The sequence below is a fragment of the Pinus tabuliformis genome, chromosome 4_2, assembly GCF_031772625.1.
Source record: "Pinus tabuliformis cultivar Carrire ecotype Pingquan chromosome 4_2, CPIR1, whole genome shotgun sequence".
NCBI lineage: Eukaryota > Viridiplantae > Streptophyta > Pinopsida > Pinales > Pinaceae > Pinus > Pinus tabuliformis.
The window spans coordinates 702,797,930-702,821,324 of record NC_142304.1 but is presented as its reverse complement, the minus strand read 5'-3'; the positions used below and the strand labels follow the sequence as shown (position 1 = coordinate 702,821,324).

Genomic DNA, 23,395 nt, shown 5'->3' with positions numbered 1-23,395 from the left:
GAAAATTCTATATAGGCACCACCTCTAACCCAGGTGCAAATGGCGCAATTCAATTGTTCAATCAGAGACCCTACCAATTTTACCTGGCCCCTCAACAAAACCCTCAAAAGTTTGGATACTATTACTGGAGATAATACTATAGCACTGCAGTTTTGCCTGCCTCCTGAAGATCAACTTCAAGACCATTGAACACTTTTGAATCCATTTTCATCAGCTTTTCCCTGTTTTTGCCTCACAATATTGCCCTCAGTGCACTTCATTGGGTTCATATTATTAGAGGTTGCAGAACCTCCACAAGAAAATTGTGCATGAAATATTGGAAGCCCTGTTAAATTGATTTCTAAAATTTACTAAATGGCAAGTCTGCTCCTCTGTGCAAAAAAATTATGTCCCTTGGATGATCATACCACCTGGCAGGGAAAACATGTCATTTTGAGTGATCATTCAAAATACAGAAAAGCAAAGCCACAACAATGAAGGTAGATGCCCCTGCAACTTGTGTCCCAGGAGCAGTCCTCCATGACATGTTGTTGCAAACCAAATTTCTTTTGGCACAGCATTAATTCCCCTCTAGTAGTAATCCTTGTTGGAGCATGTTTGTGGCCTCTTATGCATATTCTGGCCAGTTACAGAGCAGACTCACAATTTGTCAGTTTTCATAAGAACATCAGCCATTGCACTATGGTGGTGAGTTTGTCCCAGATGCATGGTGCCAAAGGTCTCCTGCTTTCTTGATCCGGATTATTGTGTGTCTTCCATTTTGATGCTTTCAGAGTGGGCAAAGTGGAGGAATCAGCTCAGAATACCATTTTTACCAGCGAGACCCAGTTTGGCAAATTGGGGCCTGAAACCTTCCATGAGCATTTTGAAGCATCAAATGATGTTTTTTGAAGGTAAAATTTTGATGTTTTAGTGCAACACCTTGATTTCCTATTCTACACAGAGACCTTTCCAACAGCGCAAAAATTGTTTCAATCAGGTGTAGGAATTTACAGGGTAAGTTCCTCAGACAGAACACCAAAGGACACCGCTCACAACCAGATCGCAGATCAATACACCAGTATTTTTGACGTGGTTAAAACCCTCAAAGAGGGAAACAGTCCACGGCCTGAGCCAACGCGGCCACTTCAGGCAATTTATTAATAAAAGAATGAAAATTTACATATGTTTCTCTCATGCACGAATTACCCTACAAATGACCCTCCATGCGCTTTAAATAGAAATCATGGACCAATCGGGTGTCAAGCCACGGATCAAGTGTCGGTAATACCGAGGAGAGAATGAACCGTCGGATCACTACATATCGTGACCGTCGGATTGTAAGTTACAAAATGTACAAGGTAAAGAAACACACTTTACCTAACTCTATACTAGACCAAGTTGTACTTAACTATGTCCTATGTGTCGGAATATCCTAACATCCCCCCTTAAGAACAACATGGGATAGGATTGAAGGATTTACAAATATGACACAATAGGAGAAGGAAGGAGGCACTAGAGCCTATCCCCCCTTAGTGACAACTTCCTGAACTCCAACCATAAATCGAAGTTTAGTGAACTTCGTCTCTGTGAGAGCCTTTGTGAAGATGTCTGCAACTTGATCATCTGTTGAACAATATTGCACTTCAAGAACATGGTCATGGATGAGCTTTCTAATGAAGTGCATGTGCAGTTCAATGTGTTTGCTGCGCTGATGTTGGACTGGATCTTTGCATAGCTGAATGGCACTTTGATTATCACACCAAAGTGTAGTCGGATGTTGCTGCTGAAAGCCAAACTCTGACAGGATCTGACGAAGCCACAAGGCTTCCTTACTAGCTTCTACGGCACCATGATACTCTGCTTCTGCTGATGAAAGAGAAATGGCACCTTGTTTCTTGCAAGCCCATGTAATAGGTCCTGAACCAAGAGTGAACACATAACCGGCAGTAGACTTCCGATCATCAGGGTCACCAGCCCAATCAGAATCAGTGAAACCAACCAATAGAGGAGTTGCTTCGGCACTATAATGAATCCCAAACTGAACTGTACCTCAAACATAACGAAGTATTCTTTTAGCTGCTTTCCAATGACTTTCACGTGGTTTTTGCATAAACCGAGCAACAAGGCCAACAGCAAAGGAAAGGTCAGGACGAGTATGGGTTAGATACAAAAGTTTTCCTACAAGTTGACGGTATAAGGTAGCATCAACCTCAGGAGAAGTACAAGTGACTGAAAGTTTGACTCCAGACCGGAAGGGAGAAGGGTCTGGCTTACAGTCTTCCATGTGAAAATGGCGTAGAATATCACAGGCATACTTGGACTGGGAAAGGAAAATACCCTCCTTGGATTGCAAGACTTGAAGACCGAGAAAATAATGTAAGTGTCCTAAGTCTGTCATTTCAAATTTCTTTTTAAGGCTGGACTTCACATGGTTTATAAGGTTGGGATCACTACCGTTAAGGATAAGATCATCAACATAAAGAACAAGAATGATAAGAGACTTGCCCACTTTCTTGGTGTAGACAGTATTGTCAGAATGACACCTAGAAAAGCCAGATTCTAAAAGAAAGCTATCCATTTTGGCATACCAAGCTCGAGGAGCTTGCTTGAGACCATAAAGGGATTTCTTAAGCCGACATACAAGGCTGGAGTCTGTTTTTATGAAGTCAATGGGTTGTTCCATGTAGATTTCTTCATGCAAGTCCCCATGCAAGAAGGCAGATTTAACATCCATCTGATGGACTTCCCATTTGAACGAGGCAGCAAGGGAAAGAACAAGGCGGATAGAGTTCATTTTGGCAACAGGGGAGAAGGTTTCGGTGTAGTCAATGCCTTCAACCTGTGAAAAACCCTAGCAACAAGACGAGCTTTATGTTTATCAACTTTCCCATCTGGTCCATACTTGGTTCTGTAAACCCATTTGCATCTAACAAGTTTTCGTCCCTTTGGTAGAGGAACAAGATCCCATGTATCATTTGCCAATAATGAATGATATTCTTCATTCATAGCTGCTTCCCAATCTGGATGGCCTGAAGCTTCTGCAAAGGTGTCAGGATCATAATTTACTAGAGCTTGAGCCAGTAAAGAAGAGGCTCTCTCAAACTGAGAACGTGTGCGTCGCTGATCTGTAGGATCACCGGCAAGATCACCTGCTGCATCTCGAGTAGCACGAACCCATTTTGGAAGCTGAGGAGCTAAAGGAGGATCCTGAGATGGTGGGGGAGGATTGTCATCCTCACTTTCATCATCTGAAGAAGAAATGTTTTCAAAAGTAGAAGAGATAGGGAGAGGTGGCACATCCGCCGGACTAGGCTCGCAGGCCGATATATTTTCATCAAATTTTACATCTCTTCTAATGATAACATTTTTGGACTTAAATGGAATAAGTCTATAGCCTTTGACATCTTCAGAATATCCAACAAAAGTACATTTTTCACTCTTAGGTTCTAAAGCTTTATGCTTTTCATCTGGAATATGGGCCCACGCTTCACTTCCAAAAACACGAAAGTGACTTACATCTGGTTTGATTGAGCTCCATGCTTCTTCTGGAGTGATATTCTTTAAAGCCTTAGTAGGAGTGCGATTTATTATGTAATTTGCACAGTTAATTGCTTCTGCCCAAAAACTAAGACCAAGTCCTTTAGATTGTAGCATACAATTAGCCATTTCCTTTAAGGTGCGATTCTTCCTTTCAGCTACACCATTTTGTTGTGGAGTATATGGAACAGTATGTTGCATTTGAATTCCATTCTCAGTGCAAAAGTTGATGAATGTGTTTTTAACATATTCTCCGCCATTATCAGATCTTAGCTTAAGAATTTGATGTCCAGATTGTTTTTCAACAAAGGCTTTGAAGGCCAAAAATGTGTTAAATACTTCACTCTTGAGTTTTAAGAAGTATACCCAAGTGCGTCTGGAGAAATCATCAATGAAAGTTAAGAAATACTTGCAGCCAGAGAATGAAACAACAGGAAGTGGACCACATAAATCACTATGCACAAGCTGTAAAGGGGCTGAGGCGTGCCAAGAGGCACGTTTTTCAAAACTGTCCCGATGATGTTTTCCGAGTACACATCCGGAACAAACACCATCTCTGCAAGATACCATAGGAAGACCTGTCACCATATTTTCTTTACATAGATGCTGAAGGGAGCGATAGTTTAAGTGACAAAATCGCTCATGCCAAAGTTTGCTCACTTCATCGTTATGAGCAACAAATACTGAGGGAAGATTTGATGACCCAAAGTTGTGAAACTTATACAACCTTGTAGAATCATCAGCAATGCCAGTAGCCAAAATCTTTTTAGGATCTCTTAAGTCCTTGATTACAACATCATGAGGTGAAAATTCAACGATTTTACCTTCACCTGAATGAGTTATCTGATATACAGATAGAAGGTTGCAGGATAAGGTTGGAACACATAATACATCATTAAACTGACCATTGTCTAGATGAACAGTTCCAGTCCCTACAACACTAAGAGATCTATCATCACCAACATATATATTTTTGGTGTTACAATCATTTAAAGAAGAAAACATGGCTTTGTTTTTGGCCATGTGATAAGAAGCTCCAGAATCAATGAGCCACTCATGAGAATGAGAAGAAGAAGATACATTTAATGCATAGCCAAACCGAGATGCTTGACAACCACATGCAGAAAGTGCCATTCCTGAAGATGAAGTTGAAGTTGAAGATTGCCCCAAATGGATGTTATGCTTCTTCATTGTTGCTTCCAAGGCTTCCATCTTCTTAAAGCATTTTGATTCTAAGTGGCCATCTCGATTACAAAAGTTGCAATGTCTATCAGTCTTCTTCCATTTGTTTTTATTTGTCTTATCATTTTGTTGAAATGATTTTTCATTTTGAGGCTGAGATTGCTTAGGACCCTTGTTTGGTTTAGGACCATTCTTTTTAGGATATGACTTCTTAGGATTCTTTGAATTTGGTTGTTGTTGGGCGGCTAACGCTTTCTTGGAAGAGTTTCCAAGATTAAGAAGACCAAGGTGTAAGAGTTTTTCTTGTTCTCTTATTAAAGAATCACAAAAAGAGTCAAAGGGAGGGGACTTGTAGTCTGTTCCTTGAGAAATGAAGGCTTCTCTTGTAGAATGGAAGGTGGAAACAAACACAGAGTAGGCTGGTCCCAACTTAGTAAGAATGGAATAGATAAGGTTACTATCTTCTTTCTTAACTTTAACACCTTCCAAGAGATATCTAAGGGTCTTGAACTTGGACAAGAAATCTTCAATGCAAGAAAAATTATTAGAGTCCAATGTAAGCAACTCATTTTCAAGTTGATGGGCTCTAAGTTCATTTTTAATCCCAAAAACTTTATTGATTTGTTTCATTGCTTCATCAGGAGTATCAAGTTCTGCAATATGGAATCTAAGATCTGGAGAAATAGACATCCCTATCAATCCACGTGCTTGATCTTGCCTATTTTCCCATTTAGCAGCCTTATCTTCATCCTTCAGTTTCTTTTCTTGGCCCGAGGCTATTCTGTAGAGACCTTTACTTCTAAGTAAATCCTTAATGTAGGCCAACCATTGGAAGTAGTTGGTGTTGTCAAGGGTAACTTGGTATTGACTTCCATTTCAACGAAAACTGAAGCTAAAGATGTTGAAACTAAGTGTTCCAATGGATAGATCTCGAAAAATTAGGCTGGTTTAAAAAAAAAGGCTCTGAAAACGGCTTCTCGATGAAGAAGTTATGGCTTTTTGAAAAAAAGTTGATGAAGTTGCCGACAAAGTGCGGGAATGTGCGGAAATGAAAAAGTCTGCCCCCACAAAATAGAGACTTGAACCCAAGACCTCTACTCTCTTAAAATAGCTTTGAACCAATTGAGCTATACAAAAAATTTGAGAGAGAGAGAGGGGGGGTGCTTTGGGTTGCGTGCTTGCTTTGAGAAAGCTCTTTTTCCCTACAAAACAAAAACACAAAACCCAACACAGACATGCAAAGAAAACGAACCTTACGGCTCAAAGTTAGCTTTAGCCGAAAAACTAAATATTTTCAAAAATGAACCTTGCGGCTCAAAGTTAGCTTTAGCCGGAAACTAAATATTTTCCTCAATGTTTTTGATTTTCCGAGATCACCCTAAGGCACAGGGAAAAGAGCATACGCATGAGAAAAATCCTTCCTTTCTGTTTCTGATTTGCCCAGATCGCACAGAGTCGCAGGGCAAAGAGCATACGCAGAAATGAAAGGTATAGATCCGGTAATAAAAAAAAGCTAAATAAACCGAAACCGAAATAAACAGAGAGAAAATAACTATAAACTGCAAATAAACACTGTATACCTCCAGATCTTAAAAATGACACAGATAGGGCTACCAGAAACCTTTTTCCCGTGAAACGAAAGGGGTTCCTCACTGGAACAGATGCTCCCAACACAACAGAGCAATCCTCTCGGCCCGAAAGCAGTCAGAAACAGCAGATCTAGGAAACGGCAGTCGGATGCGGTTCTACCGGCTTCAGATTGGATCACCAACGGACGCGGCCCTCAAATAACTCTGATACCATGTAGGAATTTACAGGGTAAGTTCCTCAGACAGAACACCAAAGGACACCGCTCACAACCAGATCGCAGATCAATACACCAGTATTTTTGACGTGGTTAAAACCCTCAAAGAAGGAAACAGTCCACGGCCTGAGCCAACGCGGCCACTTCAGGCAATTTATTAATAAAAGAATGAAAATTTACATATGTTTCTCTCATGCACGGATTACCCTACAAATGACCCTCCATGCGCTTTAAATAGAAATCATGGACCAATCGGGTGTCAAGCCACGGATCAAGTGTCGGTAATACCGAGGAGAGAATGAACCGTCGGATCACTACATATCGTGACCGTCGGATTGTAAATTACAAAATGTACAAGGTAAAGAAACACACTTTACCTAACTCTATACTAGACCAAGTTGTACTTAACTATTTCCTATGTGTCGGAATATCCTAACATCAGGGTCCGTATGCAAAAGTTATGTCACTCAAAAGTTGACCTTCCTGTTTTGTCTACCATAATTCGAGAGGATGCCTTGTCAGCCCCATTACTCATGGATCATGCTGAAGCGGACTCCAAATGACTCAATGTTATAACTCCAGTTCAGAGTTGAAAGAGTCAAACCTAACCACTAGTGGGCTATCGAATAGTGTTATAACTAAGCCACTAGGAGGAAAGGGTTTTCATTCATTTCAAGCACATTTAGTTCCACAGACGAATAGAGTAGCTGAGAACAATAGGAGGGAGCACACAGAGAGGATTTGTGCACTATAATAGCCGACGGGCCACAAACCTTCCTTTTTCGTACTTGCAGCAATTTTTTGTTCAAAGAAAAAGAGCAGAGTGACCTCACCTTCTAGTTGGGTTTTCTCCCAAAAGGGTTTCCAAGGTTATATCTTGTGTCAATCATGGTTTGTGAATTTTATTTCGTTGTTCTCTATTTTCTGCATAATTATAATTTCCATGCATACACAATGAAAAGTAACTAACTTATAGGTCCAGAAAATCTAAAGAGAAATAAACCCTCATAGTGTAGATTTCATATTTTTAAGTATAATTTATCAAATCTGTTGTGATGAACTGTCCAATGGAATATCCATAGCAATTTATGGATCATAATAGTATCAAAACAATTTTTTTTGGGTATATTGTGGAGATTTGCAGAAGATCTAGAATGGTGAAGCTAAAAGTCATAAAACCCTAGTCATAGCCAATGAATCTGTGAATAACCCTAGTGATCCTTGCAAAGGAGAAGTTTTCACAGCTGAAAGCACAAGTTGCAGATATAAATCGTAACATGAATCTCCTCACGGCAACCCTAACCAATAAGCTCGGGTTATTTAGAGAAGATGGGGGTTCTAACACAAAGGTCTGATCCGAGGCGAGATCAGGGAATCGAGAAGAAATAGAGAACAAACCAAAGAAAGGACCCGAAAAATATCAAGCCAGTTCAAGTGTCATGAACCATTCACAATTCTTGTTTAAAAAAGAAGTAAAATCGATATCAAGCCGTATCAAGGTGAAATCGACACTTTGAAGTTAAATCATTGGTTGCAACAATTTGAAGTTTATTGTAGTGTTCATCATATAGAGGAAGAACAGAAGATTTTGTTTGCGCGACCTAAATTAGAGGGCCATGCCCTAACTTGGTGGGAAAGCCATACAGAAACCTTGAGACTGGAGGGAGATCCTCCAGTGACTAAGTGGGAGGACTTTAAAACCCTCATAAAGTCACAATTTTACCCTATTGGGTATGTAGAGGACTAGTGGATCCGATGGCACTACTTCAGGCAGAAGCAAGGGCAGAGTATACACAAGTATACTCCAGAGTTCAAAAAGATGGCCATAATGTTGGGTATCTCCCCAAAGAATCCAGATGTATTCCTAAAGTATCTGGGGGGTCTACACAACCATCTATGGAAGCAAGTGATATTGTTTAAGCCCAGATTGATGGACGAGGCTTGTGTACAAGACCTAAGCATAGTACCTAGATAACAGAGGCCTAAGAAAAGGTCAATCTAGTAGATTAAAGCAGAAGGAGCACCAAGATGCCTCCAAGCAGGGGAAGAAGATGTGGAAAAGATAAAAAGACAACAACCACACAAAACCAGTGCAAGGATCTCTGCAACCATTGTAACATTGACGATCATACAAAGGAGAAGTGTTGGAAGTTGAATCTGAAGCTTAACCCAAAGAACAAAAACAAAGATAATAAGAAGAAGAATCTCATGGCCATTGATTGGAGGAACCAGGTTGAAAGCAGCTCCTACATGGATGAGAATATCGTTTGCACGTCAATGAAGAAGGAGGTGACTCTGAGTAGCCTTCAGTAACAAGAAGAGAAAAAAATGACTACACTCTTCCACATAAAGATATAGGTCTAGAAGACAAAGATTGATACTCTGATTGACTTGGGATAGCAGGAAAATCTCATTGTAGCAAAGTTGGTCCACAAATTGGGATTGGAAGTTCGTAATCATCCAATCCTATATCCATTGGGATGGGTAAATAAGGATGTAGAGTTAAAGGTAACAAAACAGTACAAAGTTAGATTTGCTATCAATGTTGATTTTAATGATGAAATAGAACTAGAGGTAGTTCCCCTTGACGTATGTGGAGTGGTGTTTGGAAGTCCCTACATGTACATGTGAGATGCAACCTTCATGCGGAGAGCCAACCAATATTGGCTCGTCGAGGATGGAAAATCATTCACCGTCAATACACACAAAAGCAAGTCAAAAATTTCATTGGCAAGTGCCAACCAAGCCAAGAAACTGATCAATTCTAGCAAGAAGTCAGTTTTACTATTTTTAAGAGAGAATCAGTTTATAGAAGAGTCAGTGAGAGCAAAGGCATCCTGATTCCCCGAAGGTGTGTACTAAGAAACGGAAACAGCAACTGCAAGAGTTTCTATAGGCATATAGGGATGTGTTCCAAGAGTCTAAAGCATTACTACCCAAGAGGGAATTGGAGCACAAGATCCATCGACTGTTGGACTCTCCATTGCCAAACATTTGCTTATACATGCAGTTTGTTATAGAAGCAAGTGAAGTGAAGAAACAATTGCAACAACTACTGGTACAGGGTGCCATTCAACTGAGTTCATCACCATGTGGGTCACCCATCATCATAGTGCCAAAAAAGGACGTGACTTGGCATATGTGTATTGATTACAGGGCATTGAACAAAATCATGCTCAAGAACAGGTGCCCCCTGCCCAAGGTTGACGATTTGTTGGATCAGTGGCAGCAAACAAAACACTTCACCAAGTTAGATTTAAAGTCTAGATATCACCAGGTTCGAGTTTCAGAAGAAGACCCCTGAAAGACCACCTTCAAAACCAAGCAAGGTTTGTATGACTGGTTAGTCATGCCATTTGGCCTATGCAATAAACGAGCTACTGTAATGAGCTAGGGTAATTTTTCCCTAGGGTTTGCTATCACAAAGCTTCCCACTTTCTTTGTAAGTTAACACAATTGCTAAACAGTATGTTCCAAATACTACAATAGTTTAGCAATCCAGCACCATTACAAACAATACAAATAATCTTTAATAGAACAAAGTATCTTTCAATCTTGTATTGATCCCATTAATACAATAACAATTTGTCCACAGTAACCATGCACACGTAATCCAACACCTCTTATGAAAACACTTATAAATCATTGACCATATGTTTGTATTAGTTAAGTGTAAATATTCTAGCCGTGTCTACAACTACAAAGATCTATTAGGCTTCTAACTAGTTTAGAACCTTCAAACTTGTACCATAAGATGGCTTGACTTCTGTGCTAATTTTGGTCGCCCTTCTGTACAGGAGGTCACAACCCTTGTTTTTACGAGGTCCGCTAGCCTATTACGTCCTCCATAAGCCCTCAATTTGGAGAGGAAATTACAGTCCCCCCCTTCCCGAAATTGCTTGCCCTCAAGAAATTGTAGACCTGGTTTTTGTAAAATTTGTTTTCCTTCCCAAGTGGCGTCCTCGAGTAAATTCTTCCATTTAATAGGGTATTCTGGAATTACTCGTTGTCTTAACTTCTTTTCTCGTACGGCCATGATTGTTTCCGAAATCAACTCTAGTTGTCCTTCCTCATCTAATGGAGGCAATTCAATAGAGTGGTGACCTGCTGTCCCACAGCCTTGATACATGACACATGGAAGATGTTATGGATTCTGCTGTCACTCGGCAATTCTAACTCATACGCTACTTCACCAATCCTTCAGAGAGCTTTGTAAGGCCCATAAAACTTTGGTTTTAGCTTCTTTGCACCACTTTTCTTGAGTGTAGATTGTCTATAGGGTTGCAATCTCAAGAAAACGAGGTCTCCTACCTCAAAGATGTATTCTATTCCATGTTGGTTTACGTACATCTTTTGCCAATTTTGAGCAACATGCATATTTTCCTTGAGCACCCTAAGAATGTCCTGACTCTCATGTATCCATTCTCTAGCAAGGGGTGACCTGTTGTCTCCAAAAATCTTGTCGATAAAGAATGGTGCATCATACCCATATAGCGCTCTAAAAGGCATAATCCCAATGGATAAATGGCAAGTGGTATTGTAGCAATGCTCCCCAAGGTACAACCATTTGATCCATGTTTTTTGTTGACTCGCCACATATTTACGTAAGTATCCTTCAATCCATTTATTCACGTTTTCCGTCACGATAACTAGTGCTAGGGGTTAATTCTATCCCCATTAGCCAAAAGAGATTCTGCCAAAATGCACCCATAAACATGTTGTTCCGATCATTGACTATATTATTTAGTCATCCATGGAGTATGAAGCCCTCTTTGAAGATGATTTATGCTACTTGCTTGGCCGAATAGTCAGTTGAGATTGCAATGAAGTGTGTGAATTTAGTCAATTTGTCCACCACGGTGTAGATACAATCTTTGCCTTATGTTTTGGGCAGCCCTGTGATGTACTCCATTGAGATGCTCTCCCATTTTTGTTGTAGAATTGGTACAGGTTGGAGAAGACCTACCGGATGTGTATGCTCAACCTTATTCTATTGGCATGTCATGCATTCCCTAACATATTTCATCACATCGTCCTTGAGACCCTTCTATGAAAACTATTCCCTAACCTTGTCAATAGGTTTTGAAGAACCCCTGATGTCCAGCTGATGGAGTGTCATGCATGACCTTGAAATTTTTCTCTTTGAGGGCAAATTCAGGAACCAAGTATACCTTGTCTTTGTAGTAAATAATATCATCGACTATCTTGTACCTGTCATCTTGAATGAGTTTGTCAGTCAGTGCACATGCAAACTAGTTCTTGGCGTATTTTGCTAAGAGATAATGTTATGAATATAATTCATAACTAATAAATAAATAAAATAAATGTAAATATTAAATAATCAAATATTGATTATGTTAAATAGTCATTAGTTAAGTGGAAAGGCATGTTTAAAAGACACCTAATAACGAAAGGTCACCTGCCTAGGTATAAAAGCAGGCCCTCATTGTAACATTCAACACTTGTACATTATATATATATATATATAATAAATTATTATTACAAATACCTTTTGTGTATTTTTACATTCAAGCTTCCAAGCTATCAGTTTTCATACTTCAATAACAGTTTTTATGCTTCAGTGGTATTGGAGCCATGGCACACAATATAATCATGTGGGTCTTCGAACATTGTTCGTCGCACAATGTGCCATTACGTTCCCGTCCTAATTGCATCGAGCAGTTTAGTAAAATTCAAGAAGCATTTCAGCGTTTAGAAAAATCATATGCAAAAGTTAAAGCATGTCGAAAGGAAATCGATAATAAGGAAGATGATAGCGACAGTGAAGAAACGAAACAAGATCAAGATGAGGATCCAAATGAAGTTGATCTTGATATGGACGAGAATGATGAATATGAAAATGATCCAGATGAAGTTGATCTTGATGTGGATGAGAATGATATCAATCAAGATGGTGATAAAGATGAGCCTGCTAGCCCGAAGACTGTTGAAAAAAATGAAAAGAGTATTAAAAGAAATCATGTAATTTCACCTGAGTCTAATGTGGCAAAAGCCATTGGAAAAGGGGTTAGAGAGTCCCCTGAACCTAAGAAGGAAAAAAACCTTCCAAAACCATCTGTGAAGGAAGTAACAAAGGACAAAGAAATACCTTCTTCAGTGAAGAAGGAAGATAAATTTTATACTTTGGAGCTAAGGAAAAGTTTAAGCCAGAAGGAAAGCAAAACCAAAGATTTGGATCTTGCTAGGAGTAAAACAGTCAAGGTTTTATCTTCTTCTAAGCCAGAAGTTAAAAAAGGGCCCACCATGCCTCTGTCTTTCACTAACAATGATGTCAAAATTTCGGTTATGGCTGTAATTGAAAGAGCAACAACTATAGCCTTTAAGTGCAACACCCAGGAGCAGAGGTCAAATTTAGGATGGAAATCAGCTTCAAAAACTGCCAAGCACACTTCCAGACTGCAGACCAGTGATTGTCTTGGAGCTGAAACACTCATAAGGTTGCTAAAAAATTATTCTAGAAGTCACGAGCTGAAGACATCCATTACCGTTGGTGTTGTGGGGCTTCCTAATGTTGGTAAAAGCAACCTTATAAATAGCATAAAAAGATCACATGTTGTCAATGTTGGGGCCACCCCAGGCTTAACAAGAGCGATGCAGGAAATTCACTTAGACAAGCATGTCAAACTATTAGACTGTCCTGGAGTTGTGATGGCTAAACCTAGTGACAGTAATGCAACAATTGCTCTTCGCAACTGCAAAAGGATTGAAAAATTGAAGGATCATGTATCTTCTGTTAAGGAGATTTTGAAGTTGTGTCCATCTAACAAGTTGATGTGCTTATACAAGCTGCCTAGCTTCAGTTCAGTCGATGACTTCTTGCAAAAGATCGCATCAATTCGTGGGAAGCTAAAGAAAGGTGGTGTAGCAGACACCATATCAACTGCCAAGATTGTTCTACATGACTGGAATGAAGGAAAGATATCGTATTATACATTGCCACCTACAGAAAATGAGGGGGAACACCTGGAGTCTGCGATTGTGCCAGCCTGGGGGAAAGAGTTTGATGTGAATGAGATTTATGGGGAGGATTTTGTTATGATAGACAACTTACATTCTATGATTGATACTTCACACTTTGAAATGCCCGCTAATTGTCCTCTTAGTATGGATACCCAACTTGCAGAGTCTGATGAAGATGCTATGGAAGAAGCTGATGATGCCCCTAATGCAACGGGTGAAATTGTGGCAATTAAATCTCAAAAGGCTCACAGTCAAAATGATAAGCTGTATGATGCAGAAGGTATCTTCAATCCGCATGCAGCCAAGTCAGAGAAAAAACGGAGTAAAAAAGATGGGAAAATGCTTGTGAAAGTTTCAAATGAAGCTAGGAACGATGATTATGATTTTGCAGTTGACTATAAAATGCAATTTACTGCTCCACAGATAGAAGCTGAGTCACATAAAGATGATGATGATCGCAACTATAAACATACAAGGAGAGTCACTCAGTCTCAATCTTTTAACCGAGATGGTGAAGAGGATGATGAGACGAGACCTATCACGAAGCGGGGTAGGCTTTCAGATAATGGTCAGTCATTGTAGGAAGGTGAGGCACAATTTTTAGATCGCTGCAGGGAATGTACCCCATTACAAACAGAAAGTCTGCTGAGAAAACGTAGAGAAGGTCTTTCGTCTGTCCCCAATTCTCAACCCTCCATTGGAGATGATCAAATCATGTCCCTGGATAAACCGCTGCAGAAGTTGCTAGCCACTGTTTTTTCGTTTGCTTCTAATGATGTTAAGGGAAAGGAGGTTGTTGTTATTTATCTAAGATATCCGTTATCTATTGAAAGTAACACTTCAATTGATGCAGTCATCCATCCCGTTGCAGTTCCTCTGCTTGTCGATACTCTGCGGAGGGACGAGGTGCCTCAGCTCCAGTTCGAAGCAATAAGATATCGGCTTCCAACACCTCTTGCTCCATTCTGCCATCACCCGAAGCCAAATCAAAGGCTCTCGTTCTACTACCATCACAATGCGACAACTCCTCAGATGAATTGGCGTTTCCATGGTGGCCATTGTGTAACATGGATACTGTGAATGATCTCACAGGAGTTTTAGGGTTTGGTCAAATGGGATTTACGTTCATCCGCCGTCAAAATGTCATGCCCGCCAGTCGAACAGTCAAATGGTGTGACGTCGATACATTGCGTCAATACACCGTGGTCAAACTACGTGGGCCGTCATGCGGAAGTCTGTAGGGCGAATGGTTTGTGAACCCACGGCACATAGTTGTGACAGGAATTGGGTCATGGGTCGCTGCCGAGTGGGCAGACACAAACCATGACAAGGGCGATGTGCAGCACATACCTCCTTAAGGCGAGCCTTCTACATCTGCAGAAGCATTTTTTTATTTTTTTTGCGGGGGCAAGAGTCTTATAAAAGTGACAGTGTCTCAGTCCGTGTCTTTACAAACATTTGAAGATCACTCGTACCTTGGTCAATATATTGGCTCCATCCCCATATAGCTACAATAAATCAATGATAAAACTAAAATAATTTAATTTAATTAATTAAAATTATTTAATTTAATTAAAAAAAATAAATCAATATTAAAAAAACAGTATTTAAAAAAAAAATCAATAAAAAAGTGTTAAAAAAGACAGTGTTTAAAAAAAAATCAATAAAAAAAGTGTTAAAAAAGACAGTATTTAAAAAAAAATTGAGTAGAAAAAAATAAAAATAAAAAATAAGAGTTTAAAAATATATATATAGATATATATAGTTATAAAAAATAAAAATAAATAAAAAATCTAAAGGAATATTATTGATGAGTTACATGACTCGAGGATGGCCAGATTATATAAATCGAGATGACAGATACTAAGTGAAGAAAATCCACAACATTAAAGCTTTGAGGACAAAGCTTCCGAAGGAAGGGGCTATGTTATGAATATAATTCATAACAAATAAATAAATAAAATAAATGTAAATATTAAATAATCAAATACTGATTATGTTAAATAGTCATTAGTTAAGTGGAAAGGCATGTCTAAAAGACACGCCTAATCATGGAAGGTCACCTGCCTAGGTATAAAAGCAGGCCCTCATTGTAACATTAATCACTTGTACATTTTTTTTATATATAATAAATTATTATTACAAATACCTCGTGTATTTTTACATTCAAGCTTCCAAGCTATCAGTGTTCATGCTTCAATAACAATTTTTACGCTTCAGATAAGCCTACCAATCTTCAGTGAGTTCTATGAGGGAACATGTTGCATGTCTCCTGAATAGTGCATCGGCCACCACATTCCTCTTCCCCTTTACATACTCAATATCAAAATCATATGCTTGGGCTTTACTTACCCACTTTTGTTGTCGTTCGTTCAGGTCCTTTTGCTCCAAGAAATGACGTAAGTTGTTGTGGTTTGTCCTGACTACGAACCTGTTTCCCACCAAATATTGTCTAAACTTTGCCAAAGCGTGCATGATAGCGAGCATCTCTTTATCGTATATAGAGTAAAGTTTCTCTACATCCTGGAGTTTCCGACTTTCGAATGCAATGGGTTGGCCCTTTTGCATTAAGACAGCCCCTATTCTTTCTCTCGATGCATCGCACTCTAATACAAAAGGTTGACTAAAGTTGGGGAGGGCTAAAACTGGACATGAGCTCATCACTTCCTTGAGCTTGTTAAACGTCTTATCGAATTCTTTTATCCACCTAAATGCTCCCTTTTTGGTTAGATTTATCTAGGGTGCACTTAATTAAGAGAAACCTTTGACAAATTGTTGATAATAGTTGCAAGTCCCGAAGAATCCTCATAACTTAGTTAGGTTCTTGGGTGTAGACCAGTCCAAAATCACCTAAATCTTCTCTTGATGAACCTGTACTACCTTTGCACTGATTATGTGTCCCAAGTAAAGAATCTTTGTCAAAAACTCAATTAAATTTTGAAGTCCCTTAATGTATTGTAGATATATACTGCTGCTAAGAGTAGTTTGTAGAACCACCAGTGTAACGAGTACAGGAAGCAATTTGAGCAACTCAACAACAGGTGTGTTCACTTGGAAAATTTTGTCACTCTGTTGCAAGAGATGGTTGCAAAAGACCAGAAGAAGGTTCAAACTCTTTGGACTGTGGCAGCAAAATACAAAAGACAGAGGAACAGACAGTCAACAAAGACTAACAGGAATACCAGCACATGGATCGCTATGGCTCTCTTCTCAAATCATCGACTTTATATCATATATCATTTTCTCATATGCTATGTAAATGTATTTTGCTTCTCAAGCAGTTTGTTACATCCTTCAAGCTAAACACAGTAGATAATTTTGGAACTTTTAGTGCAAATGTAACAACTGAAAAGGAAGGATCAGGGATGATTTTTGTCTCTCCATCTCCCTTTATCGCTTTAGCCTTTATGTAATGGGGAGCTCTGCTCTCTTCTTTTTTGGAATGAATACAACATAACCGATTCTCTTAAAAAAAAGGATTAATTTGTAGAGTTTATCGTAGGCTTCTGTTCAGAAATGTTGGAAAATCTAGTCATAAGCAAAGACACGCTATCTTTTTTGCTTCTGAATGTAGTGTAGTATTGGATAATGAAGCATTTTGTAAGGGTTCTGGCCCAAACTCCATACTTTTATTATAATGCCAAAACCCTAACCATTTCTTTGAAAAAAGAAATGGAAATATATATATATATATATATATATATATCCTTGTTGAATTTGTGTTCCTCATCTAAATAAACAACCCAGCTTGTCAATTCCTTCAAAACCCATTTGCAAACATCATAGATGGTCACCAATACAACAATATGGGTTGAAACATGTAAGTTGCTTGATGGATTTTCATACAATCTCTTAAAAACCTTTTGTGTTATTGCCATAGCTGCCTCATCTCTACTAATACATTGCAAAATAATCTTTGGAATCTGAGGCAAGTACCCAAATTTCATTATCACTAGCACCCTTTGAGATTGCAGCATCCAAATTTTGAGACACAACCTGATACTTGTCCAATGCTTTCCCTATGTTTAGAGAGGGCTCCAATCCACAAGTCTCCTTTGACGCTACTCCCCTTCTCTAGCTAGATGTTGCCTTTCTTCTTCTCCTTTTCAAGCAAGCTCCTAGGCTCTCTCCAACTCTTTAATCATCCTTTGCACATAGGAAGCTAGTTCATGTACACTCCATTGATCCAGTGCATCAGTTGCAAATTTCCATCTACAAAGACCTGTGTATTGAGCATACAAATCCATCTTGGACTCTTCTTGTTTTCTGTCCACATCTTGTTGTATTTTTCTTTATGCCCAGTAGAGATATCTTCTTCCTTGATTTGTTTAGGAGACAATCTCATAATGCTTCTACAGTCACCTACCATATACCCATAATTGTGGCATTTGTAGCATTTTGTATTGTACTTGAATAAGGGGGCAAATAAATTATGATTTCTGCCATTGTAGCCATTGGACGCTTTAATTTGATTGCCAACAATTTTGCTTCTGAAAGTTTGATAAGGTCCTCTATAATCATCCCTGTCATAGACTCTACAATTCCTTGCTTTATGTCAATAGCTTGTGCATGAAAAACAATGGCCAAGAAATATAATTTGATACCTGGTTGAGAAGGATTGTCTTAATGAAACAACTCTTTTGAAGTTGTTCTGCTTTGGAAGATTCAATTCTTTGTTGATCTTTGTCTCTTATTTCACTGCTACTTGTATAGCTTCTAGGTGTAGTAGCTCTTCCAAACTCATCCTAATTTCTTCCCTTGCTTCCACTGTGGTTGGGGCTTTGAAGAATATTAGCATGACTTTCAAGATTTTCCTCAATCTTATTTTTTGGTGACCTAAGGCTTGCATCTTCTTTGTATGAAATCTCACCCACATAACCAAGACTTGTTTTGTCGTATGGTGATCTTTGATTGTTGAGAATATCATCCAACATTTGAGAACTTTTCAAGTTCTTGTTGAACTTGTCTACTTTATTCCTTAATGACACAATTTCTGCTTCAAGCTTCTCACAATTTTCTTCCTTTTCCTTCAGCTGGCTTTTCATCACTTCTTCTATTCTCATAGCTTCTTCTAGCTAAATTTTCAAGGAGATGACTTCTTCAAATTTTTGCTCTTGCTCTTTTAGTTTTGATCAACTTCTGCTTCTAGCTTCTCATAATCCTAAACCTTTTCCTTCAGTTGACTTGACAACATTTCTTCACTCTTGTCTGCTTCCTTTGCTTGACATCTCAAGAGAACAAATTTTGTTTTATCAATGTTATGAATCTTCTCTTCAAGGATTTGCAAACGCCTTATATTTTATTTTTGAGCTTGATTATTTGTTTCTAAGCAGCCACAAATTCTGCTTCAAAATCAATGATGTAAAATTCTTCTAAATCTAGCTAACTCTTTTGATTGTCTTCATCTTCTATTAAAGATTTTATGGAGAAGACTTCTTTTGGGGGTTTGGAGTCGCACCTTCTTGACTTTGCCATCTGTGTTTCTGCGGTCTACCTTCCAACTGTTAGGTTGCATCTGAAGATACCTAGTTTGATACCAATTGTTGGAAATACTGAGAGGGTGGTGAAAAGGGCGCTAGCCCTAAAATGGAGGAACTAACCATGGGAAGAGGTTTATTTTGAGGTGATGACCTCACAACCAAGTATTGAAGCCCTCCACAAGGTAACGCAGTCAACGCTAATTGAATTTTGACCTTAACCCTGGCCTAGTGGCTTTCCTTAAGAGGCCGAAAATCAGAATTATGGGAGAAAAATATGATATAGAGATGATTTTAGGTGTGACCAACAATTTGACCTTGGGTGATGGAGTCTAAGGGAGATTTACTTAGGAGAAAAATGAATAAATCCTATAATGGAGTAAGGGAATAATAAACCCTAGTTTCAAACCCTAGCTATCATTTATGAGAGATCAAAGTCAATAATGAGGAGAGTTTATCATGAAGAATCACTCATGGGATTGTCACACAAATTATACAAGGGTAATGCATACAATACCATTGGTAAGATTTCATAGAAAAAATTCATTAATAAATAGCACATAGAAACCCTAGAATATATCCATTCCATGCAATAGCCATAGAAAACATTCCAATACAAAGAAGACATATAAGATAGATGCATGAACCAATCCTTTATTGCTCCAAAATGACATCTCCAAAACAACAGAATAGCTCCATAAGCAAAAACTCCATGATAGATCACATCTCCACAAGGTACAAGAGAAATTTCAGCTAGGCCAAAATCTCTAATAGGGTCAAACTGATCCACAAGTGATGATGAAAATGAAATGAAGGTGACCTCTACTTATGAGGTCCACCTTAAGTATTTTAGCCTAATGAAGCCCTAATAAAAAGTTTGAAATGAAATGAACTTGGGTTACAAGCCAACCCACTAGCTAATGACAAAACAGACCCTAATTGGCCACACGTGTGAGTTGTATCCTCACTAAATGCTAACGTCATGCCCTTTTATGGTTCCAAATTCCATGCCAAGGTATGTTGAGGTGTCCAAACGTGTCAAAATTCCTAGATCATCCAAAATTTGAGGGACGATCATAAAATCCTCCTCTGGGGTCCCAAGTGCAATTGGGGTGCCATCATGTGGTCTTCATGGGTCTCCAACTGTCAAATAAGGCATCCTTCTCTCTAGCGTTAGGGTTTCCTCAGGTGCAACAAGCCCTCCCTAGTCTCTCAATGAGAGACCATCCTCATTTGGGCTCTAAACTAACTCTTGCCCATCAAGTTGTGTCAAGGCTAGCTTGGGGGCATATCGGGTCTAGTGGTGTCATCATTAAGAATCCTCAAAGCTAGGTCAAATTTGACCAACGTATTAGGTCCTAAATGTACTCTGGGACATGTAACATTTGTTCATGTTGTCAAGAGGCTTCAGTCTCTCAATGTCGCATCTACCTAGACTATATATATCTCTGAAAAGCATGGGTACCTATGGAGTGGGTGCCTTCAAGGCCTGGGCTATTGTGGACTACCTGAGAAAAACAAAATGAACTCAAGAGAAAGTTGTTGGGGTCAAAGTTGCTGGAAGGTCGAAATTTGTTGCTGGAAGCAGTGTAAGGAAAGCTCCTCAAGAAGGAAGGATGACTTGGGTTTGGAGGGTCTTGGTCAAGGGTCATAGGTCTTAGAATTTGACAATTGAAGATCTATAAGAGGAGAAGGATTATGTTGGGTCTTCCTCTCAGTTGGAGATGTTTTGGCCCTGGTTGATTGCCTATATCTTGTGTCCTATTGTCTCATTGTTCTTTATGATTTTGGTAGTTGTTTGATGATAGAGAACACTAATAATAATAAAGGAAAGAAGAAGTTAATCGATTAAAGAAAAAATACATCACAAGCAGCTATTAAATTAAGAGAAATCACCTACACTTGTTGCCCCCTAGATTTCTCAACATGGTATCAAAGCTAAGGCAACTACATCAAGGAAGCACAACACGAAGAAGGATACTTTAGGGCCAAAGTATAAAGAGATCATCTTGGAAACATCAAGGGCATCAATCATCAAGAAGGACTAACCCTCTCATCATATTGAAAGGGAATAATTAAGAGCATCAAAGAAAGAAGGGTTCCACACTTGAAGTGTATTTGGGAAACTCACAAATTCTACAATCATTTTCACCAGGAAGGAAGAGTGAAGCACTTTTGGGTCTGTTTTTCTAGGCTATATTCTCCACACGTGCGAAGTATTAAGACATCCTTCTACAATAGCAAGTATCGAATTGCAGCAACCATCAAGGATAAAGTTATGTGCCAAGAAAGGTCTCCTTTGCAAGCCGAAATAACAAGAAAAAGAAGTCAAGTTAAGCGAAGTAGAAAGGAGGCAAATTTGTCCATCTTCTAGCCACACATGTGAACTAGGGTTATTGCAGAAAAGGCCAAAATTGCAGAACTTCTACATCAAGCCGAAATTTGAGGTTGTGAAACAAGTTTAACTTGCATTGTATTGAAGGAAGAAAAGCAGGAAAAAGCGTTGTCATCATCGTCAAGGAATCAATGTGATCTCCCTTTGAGCCAAAGATCACTTTTGAAGAAAGACACCTTCACCAAGAAGACATCTTCTATTATCTACATCATCATCAAAATCAAGAAGGCATCAAGTTGAAGATTTCATCATCTAGGAGCAACTTCACTTAACAAGTAAGTATTTTTATATCTATATTTGAATATGTCAAAATGACTTCATATTGCAAGGAGAGCAACAAATTGGTTGGGCCATAGAACTTTCTTGCATGGAAGAAGAGGATAGAGTTGATCCTCAAAGAAAATGAAGTCGTTGGTCATGTAAAAGGTTTAATTGTCGAACCTCTGAAAGAAGAAGCTTAAGCTCTACAAGATGAAGATATCAAAAGAAGAAGGAATAGCTCTACAAGATGAAGTTACTCCATTCAATGAACTATTGTCATTGTGCAAAATCGAAGAAATCGGGTTAAAGGCAAAAATCAGTGTAGGACCAAGCGAGCAAGTTTAAGCATTTACTGCCATGGCTAGAAGAAAAGGGAAGTTTGGGAAACTTGTTCCTTAGAAAAAGGAGAACATGTCGAAGGTTCAATGTTATGGTTGTCATGAATATGGGCACTACAAGAGAGATTGTCCAAAGATCAAGAAGGACAACAACAAAAGAGGAAGGGAAGAAGCCCATATCACTGAAGAAGTGGAAGAAGTTGAAAAGAAGAAATCCAAGGAGGAGGAAGTAAAATATCTCTACTATGATTGAGATAGTCTTCCTCACCTAGTTCTTTTCAAGTTTTTTGTTGTAAAGTATAACTATCATGGTAGGAATCATTAGAAGCATGATAGGATGCATCATGTTAGGAGATGGCATCATAGAAGCATATGATTGAAAGCAAGAGCTCGTGACATCATCATAAAGAAGCATGAAAGATAGCTTAAATAGAATTCTATGGTTGTCACCTATAGAAGGATGTAGCTCTTGGTAACCTCATTAGAAGCATAAGTAGTACTTATGCAAAAAATGAAAGTCATCTAGTATAGATCTCATCATATATCATTCAAAAAGGAGCATTTGCAGGATGAGGATGATCAAGATCCTCCGTTGGAATCTTCATCAGAAGGTTCACCTACTGCAAGAAGTAAGTGTATATGCCAGGAATTCCACCTTATATGGGATTCATGGAATGATGGTATGATATCAAAAGAAGTGAAGCAAGTCAAGGTAATTGAAGTTCTTTCAATCAAGGAAGTTGTTGAAGGAAATCTAGATGACCAAAAGGAAGAGATGAGGTATGTATGCTTGTATTTGATAAAATTGAGTCATGTCATATAGTTGTAGATAGCATGGATAAATGATCCACCTCATGAGCATGATCAAGAGAAAGGGATCTCCTCCTTTGGAAGGATGCATAAAGGCATGGTTCACATATTGACTAGATGAAATCAACATAATAAGTCCTCATATGGAATATGAGGTGGTTGATAAAAATGAAGGAACTATGAATGGAAGTTCCTGAGAAGCAATATGTGAAGAAAGTAAGGAGAGATCGTGAAAGATGCAACTACTGTCACATAGAAAAGGAAATCAACATCTAATAACTAGAAGAATTGATCGTGACATCTCCATGGAAAAGGTATGAAGACTCCAATGAAGTCTGGAAAGGAAGATGACCCTTGACATTTAATATCTTTTTGGAGATGGATCAATATGAATGCAGGATGTTGATACAAAAAGAAAATATCGCGATCTAAGACCATCACAAAGGTAATTTGATGTTCCATTTTTATTTTTGAACAATATCTGGATGGGCTAAGAAGAAATTCATGACATCGAAAGACAGAGTCCTACAAGCAGTCGGTTGTCCCATGATCTCCACCTAGAGAGTTGTTGGAAGCAAGTCCTTAGTTAAGGGGAGGCTTGGTCAACGCCCTGGTTAAGAAGGAGATT

General features: G+C 38.8%; 1 protein-coding gene and 1 pseudogene across 1 annotated transcript in view; one reads left to right on the top strand and one right to left on the bottom strand.

Moving 5' to 3' along the window:
* LOC149171440 (uncharacterized) overlaps nucleotides 1–23,395 on the bottom strand; it is a 76,158-nt gene that overhangs the window by 1,393 nt on the left and 51,370 nt on the right. The gene's annotated exons all lie outside the window — the stretch shown is intronic.
* Nucleotides 12,812–14,068, top strand: LOC149171441 (guanine nucleotide-binding protein-like NSN1 pseudogene; annotated as a pseudogene).